General features: G+C 45.2%; 1 protein-coding gene and 1 long non-coding RNA gene across 3 annotated transcripts in view; one reads left to right on the top strand and one right to left on the bottom strand.

The window, feature by feature from the left end:
* Positions 1-15,326, bottom strand: part of ITK (IL2 inducible T-cell kinase) — a 41,667-nt gene that overhangs the window by 25,541 nt on the left and 800 nt on the right. The gene's annotated exons all lie outside the window — the stretch shown is intronic.
* On the top strand, positions 7,107-8,675 carry LOC109310208. The gene is made up of 2 exons (XR_002101157.1): positions 7,107-7,858; positions 8,351-8,675. It is a non-coding gene; the product is annotated as an uncharacterized LOC109310208 (long non-coding RNA).

Below are 15,326 nucleotides of genomic sequence, written 5' to 3'. Positions count from 1 at the left end.
GGAGGTGGTTCAAGCACCTACACTGAAGACCTTCAAAAGCAAATTGGATGCTTATCTTGCTGGGATCCTGTGACCCCAGCTGACTTCCTGCTCTTCGGGCAGGGGCTGGACTCGATGATCTTCCAAGGTCCCTTCCAGCCCTGATGTCTATGAAATCTATGAAACTTTTACCAAAAACAAAATGTTTTTATTGAAATACATTTTAAAAAAAAGAACAAGGAGGTGGGAAGGTTTTGGCTTTAGCTTTTTGTGTAAGAAGCAAAAAATATATAGCAAGGAATTTTGAAATATCCCCCCCCTCCCCGAAACAGGCCACAGGAAGGTTTTCCTGGCCAGTTCCAGCATGCAATATCATCCAGAAACACCAGGTAGATTGCCTTCAATAAGGGAAACCAATGAGTCTTCAAGAATATACTGGAACCCCTTGAAAGCAAAAATGGCTGCATTTTAGCAGCAAACCCATCATTAAACCACACTCCCTATCCGGGGCCTAACTGCAGGCACCACTCCTAATGCATCCGATCAGAAACCCATCGGCGTGCGCTGGGCAGGACCCACGCAGAGGCCTGTTATCTAGCGCTGCCTTTTGTAGGGCTTGCTGCAAATGCACTCTTGCTCTTGGAGGCCAATTCGTTTCCTGTTTTGATTCTTCTTCAGCGGGGATTAAACACTGTCGCTTTCTCCCAGCTCTGCTCTGTGCCAAGATGACTTCAAAGACAGCGATGTTGTAATAAGTAACACCCAAGGTGCAAAAGACTCTTATCTTTCAAAAGCAGCACGCGGCCCCTGTCGCCTTCTTGGCATACAGACCTGAAGACTCTTTGTACTTCTGTCCCTTTCTATCTCTTCCTCATGCTGTTGGCTTTCACCCACTGACCTGGTCTAATTACCTGGAGCTGAGACTGCAGCTAATCACAAAGGGTGACTTGGTCCCTGTGAACAAGGCCATGACGTCAAAGGATACGTCTTCAAGACAATGGGATTTAAGAGACGCGTAGGCCATACTCTGGTCTCACTGCCCGGGAATAAGTTCTGTTGATGTCCTGAGGTTAGAAACAGCATAGCATCATTCTCTGTAGGCTTTGCTTGGCCAAAGCTGGTCAAGCTTGGTCAAGGTTGGTCAAGGTTGGCAGAACTAGCAGAGACACCACCAACTGTATCACCCAGATATGTCTATTCTAGGGGGATTTTCCCTGCCTAGCTCTCTTGGTCAGGGTTTTGACTTGGAGTGATTTTCTGAACCCAGTCAAGCCAGCCCAAAGTCCTTAGATTGCAAACAGTCATACTAACAAACCTAAGCTTTTTCTGGCAAACTTTACGATGCTTGGGGGGGCGGCGGGGGGGATGCATAGCAAGGCATTACAAAGCCAGTATCGCTCTGTCCTGATTACAGCACTTTTTGGGTATAACTGCCGCAGCGTGGCACTGCTGGGTGCCCAGAACCTCGCTCACCAGTGGGGTAACGCCACACCTCACACATATCCTTCAAATCACGTTGATCTCCTGTCTATATTATTCCACGTCCCCCCATTTCCTGCACAGCCCTGCCCGCGGCTGCCTCCATCTCTCTCTGCAGCTGCCTCTTTCATTTGTGCTGCCCCAGGGCCTTTCTCCCCTTTCCAGGAGAAACTCAGTCAGGGATTTCCTGTAAAAACCTTCAATTTTGCTGACACAAAACCCTCCTTCATCTTATCCCTTTGAAGTCCCAAGCCATAACCACAAGTGACCTTTCCTTCAGCCTTTCACAATGTTCCTCTTCGCTCTTCGGTTTGGGTCGATTTCTCAGAAAAGGCGACTTCTGCCTTTGCAAGGAGCTGCAGCCCACTTTTCTCTCATCCTTATCACCCACCATGTCACTTTACTGGCATCACTTTTCAACAAGCCAAGCCCTCGTTTTACAGCTGACCTCCCATCAGCATGCTGTCATTGGCACGCTGGCTCCTTGCAACCAGAGAAGGCAATTACAGCCCTGCAACAGCATAAGCAGCTGGAAACTACCACCTGCAAACCAGGCATTATCAAGCAATGGGGCGGGAAGCTAAATGCAGCCCTGGCTGTGTGATGCCTGAATGCACTCTAATCTCACAAATGCAGCTGTGCCATTTTGGGGTGGGAAAAAACCCTCTCTCAAGTGGCTCAGAAAACCTCAGAGACTCCTCCCCAGAAAAGGGCCAGGCAGCTAGAGATAAGCAATGCCACAGCACTCTGTTTGCTATTCTCAGTCTGCTGACGTTGTAATTAAAGGCTTCGGAAGCATCTTTTATGGTCATCTGGTTTTGGTTTTGTGTTTGGTTTTTTTTTGTCTCTCTCCCTCTACTTGAACTGGTTTGTTCTAACTAGTTCGGTGTCTTTGCTGAACTCAGCCCATGATGTCTTTTGAAACGTCTAGCCAAGAGAAGCTACACTCTGGCCCTGTACATAGGTGAAATCTATCCCTTTGCAGATGGATATGCCCAGATTTATTTCTCTGGTTTTGTTCCTTGATAGCCAAATGGGAACTGTGGCTGTAAGGGATGGATCAAGCTGAACTGAATCAAGATGAGTCCAGGGACCTAATCCATCACAATCCTAATCTACAATATTCCAGCTACCCCGCAGCAGGTTCTCCTGCCTCTGCACAGCTCTGGCCATTGATTAATTGATTCGTTCTTCCCCGGCAGACACGTGATGGAAGAGATGCTCAGTCACGCCGGTGCCCTTAGGGTCAATGAGACTATGGGATTTCATGGGATCCAACATTTTGTTTCCAGGGGAGAGGAGATATTTGTTGAGTTTTAATTCCCTCTTTGGCATTTCCACCAGTGGGCCCCAATTTGCTGAAGCACTGGCTTAACTTTTAGCAGAAGGACATAAGAATTGCCTTTGCTGGGCCAGACCATAGTCCCTTTTGCCCAGTCTCCTGGTGTCACTCAGGGGCAGAGGGCACATGCTGCAAGGCAGAGTGACTAGCATCTAACCAGGGTTTCTTCCCACTGCTCCTCTCCCCCTTGCAGCCTCCAGCATTTGAGGTCTAGGAATTTCTGATTCGGAGGCCATACCCCTCACTCCTATGTGTTAGGGGGAACTTTTACCCCGTGTATAAATCTCATAGGGATTTTTACAACCCTGGGAAACCAGGGTCCTTCTGCAACAGGCCAAGAGAGAGCCAGGACCTGTGATTTGGTTTGGGGTTTCATTTCCAAACCAGGAGAATCTGTCCTTTTCATGGACAGACAAGGTTCTTTGGGTAAATGTGATATCTTTTATTAGACCCACTAAAATGGTTGGAAAAATATGTCTTGGCAAGCTTTACAAGCACCCTCCAGACTGCAGACGCTTCCTCTGCCTGAAGAAGGGTATTTGTGCCTGAAAGCTTGCGAGGAAGAATTTTTCCAACTATTTGAGTGGGTCTAATAAAATATATCACATCTACCCAAAGAACCTTGTCTGTCCATGTCCTTAGACCAACATGGCTACAACAAACACCCCTTTCATGGGCACTTTTCCCTTCAGCAGGGAAGGCCAAATAGCATTCGGCAATCATTATTGCACCCATCCCCACTGCATGGCACTTTGGGAACCATCTCTCCCACTTCAACATCTTTTAGGAGCCTCTACTTCATGGTTTCATCCCAGGACCAGAGCACACTCTTGTTGAAGCTGGAAGAGTGTCCTCCTAAGTATCTGGTGAGGCTGAGAAAAACCCTACCAGATTGTTATTTAGTCTAAAGACTCATTGGTCTCACTGAGCAGCGCTAGAGATGGGATTCCTGGTGCTTGCAGCTGAAGAATGGAAAGGCACAGGGCTGAAAAATAAGTCTGAGATTGGGGAGAAGAAAGCCTCTTGCATAGCTCCCCCCAGGAAAGAGGCAGTGGGGAAGAGGAGGTCACTACAAAGATTTGGGCAGTGCTAAATGGCCATAGAAGCTGGAGGGAAAATGGAGACAGGCAGGGGATGGGGGGCTGCAGGGATGAATATTTCAAGCTAACACAAGACAGGGACCCATGTGGACTCATCCTAAGTAGTGAAGACCACTGAAGCTGAGGTGCTGGGGGCACTGTCGGGTGTTTCATGCATCCTACCAGACTCAAAGATGGGTGGCAGTAACACCCTTGGCCCCGAGCTGATGGTTTTGGCAACCTGGGACTGGGGGGAGGTGGTGGGTGAACAGGAGTGGTAAGATTCGCCAAAGCACCTGAGAACCGAAAGGGGTGAGGCTCAGCCACCCGCCTCTCCTGCCATGCTGTTTTTAAGGAGATGAGTTTAAATCTCAGAGAGTGTCGTAAAGGGTCACTGGGTCCAAATACATCACCTTTAATTAGCCTTTCTGGTGAATTAGGGTTCTCCACTGTGCCAGGGCCCTGTGCTGGTCCAGGCATCCATGTCTCTCGTCCCTTCTTTCAGCAACCAGCTGCTCTGCTTGCACACAGCAGCTGCTGCAGAAGCAAGGGGCTTTTGCACTGTGGGTTTCTAGTGGTGAGACCAAGGTAGCTTGTATTTTATTTATTTATTTATTTTCTGAAATGCAGCAGGCAGTCGCTGGGAGCCCAGAAAGGCAAAACCCTGACACTTTGCACCCTTGCTCCAAGAGCACAGGGCGTGTGTGACCTGCGAGAACCTGACATAGTTTTACAGCAGACATGGGAATGCACTGGGTATTTAGCAACAGCAGCAGGCAGCAACACTTCCAACAGCTGCAGAGGAAGCAGTCTCCACCTGCTTTCCTCTCCCCTCCAAAATGCAGCGTAAGTGGAGGAGGTCTGCCAGCTTCACTTCCAGGGGCAGCTCTCATCAGAGATAATGTTCGTTGCACACGTGCCGCAAAGACAGAGCAGAGCCCCATGTGACGTGCCCCATTTATATAATGTAGTGTTATTTATCATCAAAACAGCCAACCCTTATATATTAGATGTGACATAGTGCTTTAGGTGTTGAACTGTAAGCCCCAAAAGTCTGTGAAACATTAACTAGAGCAAGTGCCAGCGCTCAACGGATTTTTACCTAGTTGGAAAGAATGAATTAAATTAATTAACTGGCATTTCTGGAGTGACACCTGCACATCAGTGAAATCATTGCCCTCTAAGTGTCTGCTCCAGGGCTGTCTTGCCATTGACTTGAATAAAGCAAGAACTTTACCCGTGCTATGTAGGTGCTTCTCTGCTACGATGCTCTTCTACCCCAGAAAGGCCACTGAAACGTAACTGTGGGTACCACATCTATTGTTTCCCAGGGCATTTTGCTTTTGAGCATGAAGGTGCATGCTCTCAGTGCCAAGGCTGCCAACTCAGTTGGGGCCCTTCAAGACAAGCTGAAGTGATGTGTAGTCACAGTTCTGCCAGCCAGACTATTTTGCGTTACACCTACGTAACCCCAGGATGAAAGCAACGGCACCTGGCAAACAGCCCTGTGTATCATGCATGTAGAAAGACTGGAAGTCAGCTCCTTCTTGCTTAGCTGAGTTGGCACTGCCAGGCTGACGGGAGTCAGGACCAGAAAACAGTGACATTTGCTACCCAAGGAAGCAACCGCAAGGGTGAAGGCACGTGCGGAGCAGATCTCAGGAGTTAGGTGGTGCCGGCTTAACGCAGTCGCCTTGCAGAGCTCAGCCGCGCTTCGCATTGTGTTTGATTCCTGTGCATCAAGGTTATGCAGCCACAACAGCAAGGCGGCAAGTGCTGTTCTGGGGACTGTGCATGCTCTGTGAGAGCAGTAAATAAAGGCTGAGGTTGTTTTGTTTTTTTAAAGCCTTTTTTTTCCAGCTAGATCCATGCCAGGTTTGGAAACTCTTGCAAGGAGAGCCGGCTCTCTCTCACAGTGCTCTCTTAATCCTCAGAAGAAAAAATGCTCAGACTCCCCTCTTAGAAAAATTCAGAAATGTGTCGTCTATACTTACTTTCCTTGTTCTTCTTTCTTCTTGTTGTCATGGTATATTCAGATGCTTAAGCCCATGAGAAATAATATTTTCTCTTAATATTATTCATTAATATTTTCTATGGTCATATAATAGTATGAAGCTCTAATACAGAGGGGTAGAGAGAGACTAACCTGTGGCAGTGCTTTCAAGACCTAAGGCAGACGAGGTTCTTTGGGGAAATCTAATGTCTTTTACTAGACCAACTTAAATCGTTGGAAAAATTCTTCTTTGCATGTTTTCAGGTACAAGTACCCTTCATCAGTTGGTGTGTGCTCTTCCGGGATGGAGTGAATAGGCTGAGTTTTGCTTGTTTGGAGATTTCTTGAGTGAGATGACAACTAAGGGGCAGCTGGAAACCCCCCCAGGTCTAACATCTTTGAAAGAAGAGGCAGAACCAGAGAGGAGCCCAGAAACTGCCCTACGAGGGGTAATATTTGCAAGGACTCTCCTCGCCTTTCTTGGAATTTTGTTAGGAATTAGGAGCCTGTGAAGAGCTGAATGTGACCGGGTTGGAGGAGGAAGTCCCGTGGGATAAATGGAGAACACACAGCAAAAGAAAAATGATTTTGTGTGCTAACGAAGATCAGAAAGTAGCTGAGACAGGAGACTGTGATTCTGTGGACTCCAAACCACCAAACGGCCCTTTAAATGATGGAGCAAGGAGGGAGCGAGGGGGACGGCTGCAACACTGCGTCAGAAATCCTTCCCTGCGTCCTTCTTGTTACACCTAGTACATGCCAGTTTGGACACAGGCCAGGAGGGGAAATCCATGTTCAGGTTACTTTAGTTTAAGGGAGCTTTTCTAGGGACCATCGTAGTCAAGGACAAACTTATGAATGCTGATCCAGGTACCAGAGTCATGCACAATAGTTCAAGACTTTTTTTGTTCTTTCAAATACATTTCTTCTCTCTTGGCAAACCAAGTGGATGACAAAATGCCAGGCAATGTCACTGGAAAAGGTCCAACCCACAAAAGTCAGACCTGGAGCTGGACTTTCTCAGAAAGAAGGGGTGTTCAGAGCTGGGGTTTGGTTTTGGGCTTCTCTTGGGTTAAAATTAGCTGTAGGATAATGCTCTAGTGAAAGCCAAAGGCAACTAGGGCTTGCATTTATCAGCCCCTTGAACTGAACGAAGGAGCAGCTCTGGTGCATAGGAATTATGACTGGTTTGCATTGCACATCATGGAAAAGGCAGAGAGAAGAAAACAGATGAAAGGCTGCAGTTTGGCCAGGCAGATAAACTTGCAGCTAATTTCATATGTGCGAGTGGCTCTATTCATCTCAGCAGGACTGTTTAGGCAGTTGTTAAGGATGCATTTAAGCACCTTAATCAGTCAGGACATTGAAGGGAGACAGAGAAAAAATGGTAGGAGAAAGAAAAAAAGCCTCCAATTGCCTTAAGCTTGCTTGGTGAACATGGCATCCGTTCATTACTGAAGCATCACTGCCCTCGGATGTCATGTCCTTTGGGTCTAATCCAGCTCCTGCCACAGTCAATGGGCCGACTTCCACTGACCTCATTTGGAGCCAAGCGTCTGCATACAAACCGACGGCACCTTATGGTCCCTTGCTGCTAGCTTCTGCTTGCCTGGACCTCCTCCATCTGAGCCACGTAGCATTACGACGGAGACGGACAACGATCGGTCGCTGCAGTGATTCAGTCATGACAAAGCTTGTTTCATCTATTCTGCTTCCCAGGGTTTCTGATCAAATCCACGTCCTTGAACATTGCATTGAGATGGGCACGTCCCATCTATTACCGCTGCTCTCGGTGGGCTCTTACTGCTATCAGAGGATTAAAAACCAGTGACAGCTGAATTGATAGAAACCCTGCTGGCATTTGCCCTGGCTTGAATGTTTTGCCACGCTTTGGAAATGAGCTTTCCTATTAGGAACATACACATTACCCATGCTGGCTAATACCCTGTCTCCAAGAATGGCCAGTACCCAGAGCTTCAAAGAAAGGTGGAAGAAATACCATTGATAGTACTGGGATTTCTCATTGGACTCTGGTTACTCTGCCTTTAATTTCCATCTTATGCTTTCACTTTTTAATCCGTGTGCGTGACTGCTTATTTTACACCTGAAGGGAGAACGGAGAGGGCTCACACTTCTGTATGTGTCGCGTGCAATCATCCAGAGAAAAGAATTTGGAGTAAACCCCAGGACGTGTCAGGGCTACTTATATTAGGATTATGATTTCAGCTGCTGTTCTGTCCCCTTCTGTATTTGCTATACTCTTGCCCAGTCTTTATATCTTAAAGCATGTAGCGGGGCATGGGACTTGGGCATGTTCTATCCACAGGTTGTTTAAATTGTGAAGCAAGTGGCTGCAAATGACTTGATGCTGATGTTTCTTCTGGTCCTGGAAATAGGAAGGGATGGGGAGACTGATTGGGACAACTGGGGCATAACATGGGAGTGTTGCTAATGCTGCCTTATCCCTGCTTCTCCCAGCATCCTGGAAGCCCCTCGGCCGGGAAAGCCCCTGGAGTCCCCTTCAGCAAGCACTGAGCTCTGTAACCATGATAGGAGGGTGGCAGACAGCAGGTGCTCTTTGCTATATTGTCCCTTCAGGACTCTGCAGCACCCTCCAAACCCTCCTGGATGCTTGGTTTGGTTTGGTTGGGAAGACACATAAGCACTTGACTGAAGTGTAGAAGGTGAATCAATAATAGGCTGTGCTGGAACGTGACTCTTTCGGCTGAATGGGAGATGACAATGTAGTTAATAATAGGGTGGGGGTCCTCATGTGCTGCACAATACATATTTTATTTGCCAATCCTCTGTGCCCTCAGTATTTGTGCCATTGCCCTTCTGCTACCGGATCTCCCATTTGTTGCAAACGTGGTGGGTGAAATTCCTACAAGGGATTAATGGCGTGGTATTGCTGGGGTCACACCCCAGACGTCCTCCGTACTTGAACCTCCCTTAACTGGTGTTATTGCTCCACTGAATTTGCATCAAAGAGGGAAAACATCCTCCAAAGTAGGGTCGGCGCAGCTGTGAGACCTACTCTGAGCTGTGCACGCTCACCCAGGAACGAGTTGATGTGCTGCTGCTCTGCTGTAGGTTTGTAAGTCTTTGGGGATAACAGGTTCACAATGCAAGTAAATCAGGCCCAGAGCTTTCAGTGCTAAGGTGTTGGCTTTTGAGGTTAAAAGGAAGCATTCAGAGAAAAAACAGGCTTCATACCAGAGACGTTCTTTTCCTTTCTCTTGTACCTTTCCCTGCGATGTACCGTTTTGTGCACTGCACGGCATCCCGTAAAAGAGAATAACCACTGACCTGCATACAACAGACCATTGCAAATAGTAGAAAACTAGGGCTGGAAGGGACCTCAGGAGGTCACATCTAGTCCAGCTCCCTGCTCCAAGCAGGACCAGCCCCGACTGCATCATCCCAGACAAGGCTTTGTGTAGCCGGGTCTTCAAAACCTCCAAGGATGGAGACTGCCCCCCCTCTTTGGTAACAGTGATTCACCACCCTTCTAATCCTCTTTTTAGAAAGTGATGGCCCCCCGCAATGCTACCAAACACCTGCATTTAGCTGCCACAACTACTACTGATAGAGGCATCCTTTCAGATCATGCCCATGATAACATGCAATAGTTATGCAAGTATAGGTTCCTGTATATATGTATAAATTGGTTGTTAAGAAAATAAGTGATCATATCAGCAAAGTTTGCAAATGTTGGGTCTAGGCTTTCATGCGAGCTTTCTAGTTGGTGGAAACAGTCTAAAGTGATATTGGAAACAGCTAGAAACAGGCTATTAATAGAGCAGAGAGAATACTTGGCTTTTGCAAAGTTAGGGTTTTATGGGTATTGTAGAAAGAAAGAAAGCTGGCTACATTAAGTCTACACTATGCTGTAAGGCCACAGGAAAGTATTTGTTAAAGAGGTTTATAAGGATAAAGCACTAAAACATCAGCCACAAAGAGGAGAAGAGCATAGATAGATAGATGGGCATTGGAAGCAGAAAGGGCAGCAGTGACAGGAGAATGATTTCTCAAACCACTAAATGACTTTACGGTGGTTTTCATCACAGCTGGGAAAGTCCAATAAGAGATGAGCAAGGGAAAATCCTTGCCACCTTGGGGGAGTGAAAAGAAAGATTGGCAGAACATATCAGTGACATCTTTAATAAATCTCTCTAAGGATCAGCTTTAACTTTGATAAGGTGGGGATGATGGCACAGCATGGGCGTTTCCTGCAAATTCATTACTGGATGAACTTAAAGCAGTGATTGGAAGATGACAGAGCAACAACTGACCCAGTGAAGATCCCGTCAGTGCGGAACTGCTCAAGGCAAATTGAGAGGGCAATGAAATGGGAATATAGTGTGATTTCCCCTGCAAAAAGTGATCCCAAGAACTGACACAAAGCTGGTTTATTCCATCCCAGGGAAATCCTTCCATGACTCATCTTACATAGATTTAGAAATTGCAGGGAGAACAAGCCTATGACCACCAGTTCGCTTTTGCTGAAATCAAGCCTTTGCCGACTTGATTTTCATCTATCATCACAGAAAAAAGCAATGTATGCCAATGGCCTGCTGATCTGCATGTTGTGGATTTCCAAAGTTCCCTGGCTAGAAAATCAATGCAGCCAATAATAGGAGTTCACATCATCCAAATAATTAGAATTTTGGGTCAAAATGCATAACCTTCAGTAAAGCTAACGCAGGAGCTAGCAGTCTTGTTTAATGTGACCATCCACGCCAGGCAAGGCCACGGCTTGTCCCCATCTTATTTGAAGGTGTATGGATTTTGGTAGGCCACAGATTGGCCGAATGGAAGTGGTAGACGGTGGGTTCGGAGATGGAGTTGAGGACGGACAGTGGAAAACACGGTCTTTCACGATTTGCCAGACAATGCTGACTCATTCACTCTTCAAAGACAAAAGTCTTGAGCCCCTTTTGTCTCCCAATAAACTTATTTATTTCCTTCAAAGCTACTAATAAAAGTCACTTGTCTGGATTGTATCATTCCTAACACCGATGCTTGCGTATTTGTTGTGAGCTGCGAGAAAGGCAAGAACTGTAATTCAAAAAACCCGAATATGGTATGGAGAGCCAATGGGATTAGCCAGGACACCAAAATGGGAGTCTCAAAGCTACATCTTAAGGTCCGTAGGAAAAAACAAGTCCCCAGAATGCAATCTGAACAGCTTTCAATGTGCAGATGTCTGGGTGCAGATATTCAAGGTAATGTGCCCTCATAGAATAAGCAATTAAGAGCTCCAACTATCTACAGTACTACAAGTATTACTGGAAGAGAGAGAGATGGATTCGGGACATGGAGAATTTGGAAAATAGGCTACCCGAACCAGCCTTTCTTAGCAACCCTACAGCAAAGGATAGATGCTGAAAGTATTCGGGGCAAGCTTCCTGGTGTGGTGCTGGCTGAAGTGGCATTATTACAACTGAATAGAAAAGGGCTTGGAAAAATGAGCCCAGGAAAGGGACAACTGGTGCCATTTGGCTTCTGAGAGGTGTGGAGAGTTGACGATGACGATGCAGTTGAGGCAGGGATCTCAAATCTTCCCTGCTAGGTCGGTATTGTTTTAATAGCTGGGGTGATACCAGGACCATCAATGAATGAAACAAAATCCTTGCAAAAATAATATAAGGGGCAGAGCAACTTGCTCAGTTTAAAGCATTTCTCCCTGGAACACCATGGGAGGCAGTCCCATCCCCAGGTGAGGCTTGGAGACTAAACTACTTCCCCAAGACCATTCATAAAGTACAGGAATGTGAACCCGGGCCTAGGCTGACATGCTAGCACCTGGGCCATTGCTCTTCCCACATAGCAAGGCTCTTCATGGGACCCAAACCTCCCACATCTATTTAGGAGCTTAACTCCATCCCCTCTGCAGGAATTGAATGCAGCTGTCTAGGTGCTTTTGAACCCAGGCAGCCACCTCTCAGTATTTATAAATGTCTAAATGCCTTTGAAAATGCAGTCCTAAGGAACCATTTCCCAAGACCTTTGCTTCCTTCTCAATAATGCAAACTTCAGGTCTCAGCCCTGCAGACGTTTGCTCACATCAGCAGGATCCTGGTTTTCTCTGATAAAAAAAATCCCCAATTTTCAGATTGAAAAAGTAACCCCAAATCCAAATTTTTCTGTGATTAAAATGAAACACCACTAATATATAGATATAGATATCGCTATCTATATCTATATCTATCTAAATAGATATAGATATATTTAGATAGATAGATAGATATAGCTATCTATCTTTCTATCTATGTATCTAGTGCTGTTTCATTTTGATCATGGAACAATATGGATTTGGATTTGGGGTTACATTTTTCCATGATTAAAATGAAACCACTAATATATAGGGGGGTGTGTGTGTGTGTGTGTGTATAATATATATATACATGCACGCACACACTCGCGCGCGCACACACACACACACATATAGAGGTGTTTCATTTTGGTCACAGGAAAATGTGGATTTAATCTGAAAATTGGGGGGGGGGTGGTTATCAGAGAAAACCAGGATTCCTGCACATCAGTAAGCTTAACCGTGGGTATAGTCCCATCACATGTGAGAGGACTAGAGTAGCTCGTGTGTGTGTGTTCGCATGGTTGGTCCCTAGGTGGGAACAACTTAGCTCAGCGACGTAGCTCCAAGGAACCAGCAGGATGACTTGCATGTGCACGCTTACTCGCATGCACAGACAGCTGGAAGATCAGCCCTTAGCAACAAAGAAAGTTGCCTGTGGAAGCGATTTGCATGTTGTAATAAAGAAGCTTATGATGTACTTCAGTAGGGTTGGGGGCTGAACACATGCCTATTATCAGGGCTCTGCTTTATGCTAAGACAGCCTGGCATTGTGCACTGTATAATGAATTGCGGCAAATACAGCTGCTTATTGTTGCTAGTGATTTTTGGGTTCATTCTCCTAATGATGTATGTAAATATCTGCCATTAGCGTTAATGTCAATTGCGCTTTTGGACCAATGAAAGAATAGAGCTTTCTGTCCCTGCAATGGAAATGTCATGACAATTATTTTAAAAATTTGCCTTTGTGACACCAGCTGCTTTGTTAGCATTGATATAGTTTGCAGACGTCTCCCCAAATGGTACTTTGACGTGGGTCTTCACCTCCATGCAAGTGGCACAGCTTTAATTGGTCTTTGGAAGGTCCTTTTACACCACAATATATGCAAAAAAGGCTAGGCATTGATTAACCTTAAGCATAAGTGCTCCATTGAAACCAATGGGGCAACATACATGTTCGGTGGAAAGGGGGACTGAAGTGTTTTGCCTGAAGCTAAGCGCGTGCTTATGTTCTTGGTTGGACTTCTTGGCACTTTGAGTCCTGCCTTAGGCTGAGATATAGCAAACCGTCAAGCTCAGTAACCAGGCTCTAAAGTGCTTGAAAATCGGCCAAGATTAGACAAGGATGACAGTGAACCTCAACCTCTACCAGATGCTCCCTATCTTGGGGTCGCAACCCTATTTGGGGTCACAACGATAAAAAAAAGGGTTGCAAAGACACTTGACAGTGTAAACCTATGATGATAAATATGGTTCCTGTTTATAAATAATAATAAAAAAAAAATGTTATAAATATAAACAGGAGTAAATATAAGCAGGTTTGTTTAATGGTAGGGCACCACAGTAAATATAATCCATAGTTAAAGCAATTGAAATAAACATCAACTAAATGCACTTAATAGCTTATTAAGACTTTGTTTTCATTGTTGCTTTTTAAATCTAAAAAAGAAATTGAAATGATTTTAAATGTTGTATATGAAAAATATGAAGATCATAAAGATTGTAATGCCATCTTCATGACTTGTGGAGCTTGTCTGCATCATTTTGGAGTTGCAAAAAATTTCCAAGGTTTAAATGGGGTAATGCTGAGAAAAAAGTCAGGAAGCCCTGACCTAGGGTTTTCTATTAACGCTTTGGACCTAATTAAACATTTCTCACTGGCATAAAAGCAAGGAATCACTGGGGACCATCACGCCCTGTCTTGACAGTATACTCACACAGACATTCACACATGTTCCTGTGTATCTTGCATAGACCTCCCTGCAGTACGCAAGGCTACACATGCAGTATGTCCAACTCTAACTGGTCTAATGCAGCACAGGTGAATTGTCTTATGAGAATTTATCTGAGCTGAATGTTTGGCCTGGTATATTTATATTCGAGGGACTGCCTTGTCACAGTAAGCACCTAAGCTATTGGCACGAGAGGTGAGCAGAAGAAGAAACGCATCCTTGTGAGCACAGTCCATTTTGCACGTGTAGACAGGGAGGGTATTATGACACATTTTAAACTGTTTTCATAAACATTTTATTTCTGGGGAGCTTTTGAGTTGTCCCCCTTTTGCCTACTGTGAGCTTGGGATAATGCTTCCAACAATTCCGAAGCAATTACAAAACCTATGATCCAGTGAAAGTCAGTCCTCAGATTCCCAAGGGAATTATAGGTGCCAAAATATATTCAGTGGGATTTTCAAAAAGTGATTAGCCATATTAAGTGTCCACCTCCCCATGCGTCCATTAGGATTTTGGCACCTAATCTGCTTCGGCATTTTCCAAAATCCCAACTAAGTAATTCTCTGCAACTTTAGGCAGCTTAAGTCACTTTACTTAGGCTGCTTTTGAAAATGTTACTGAGAATCATCCACTAAATAGCTGTAACAACACCCCAAGCCTTCAAATGACAGCATCTGGAGAACAGCAGGGCCAGTCTCAGAGTAACTTGATAAAACACATATTAGAGACAATATTTTTACAATGTAAATAAATTTTGGATGCATAAAACATTGCCTACATTTTTGCCCCCAAACACCCAAAATACATACTGCAAGGCAACAGAGTGAAATGATGTATAAGCAACCATAAATGTTAACCCTTCAAGCACTCCACTGTGGATGACTCCTGACAGATGTGATGAAAAAGCTTGCAATAGCTAGTGAAATTTAACAGTCTACCATGAATACCAACAGGAGAAGCAGCAGACTTTTGGACTTGGTAAAAACTCTTAACTACACTGGCAAACACATAGTTGCTTTTAATTTTTGTTATACTTAGAAAATGAAGTAGGGGAAACAAGACTTCATGTGAGACTTTGTCTGGGCAATAGAAAACATAACGGCACCTGGTAAAAAGCCTGAGAGTGGGATTTTTTAACTTTTAATATTATAAATATGATGCCACATCCCCGTAGCCCACAACATAGTGTTGTAGACAATCACTGAGCAGCTAAAGATGTTGCCTTCAGTTTCCAAATGAAGCAGGTGTGTATAACAGAGCCACTTTGATTTTTCTCCCTAACTGTGAACGTGGCAGCAGTCCACAGCGACACCAGTCCAGAGGAGAGCCACACGCATGATCAGAGGTCAGGAAAACAGATCTTACGATGACAGGCTGAGAGCCATGGGACTCTTTAGCCTGGAAA

This window comes from Crocodylus porosus, unplaced genomic scaffold (genome assembly GCF_001723895.1).
Source record: "Crocodylus porosus isolate Cpor-Errol unplaced genomic scaffold, CroPor_comp1, whole genome shotgun sequence".
NCBI lineage: Eukaryota > Metazoa > Chordata > Crocodylia > Crocodylidae > Crocodylus > Crocodylus porosus.
This window is presented reverse-complemented; position numbering and strand designations above follow the sequence as displayed.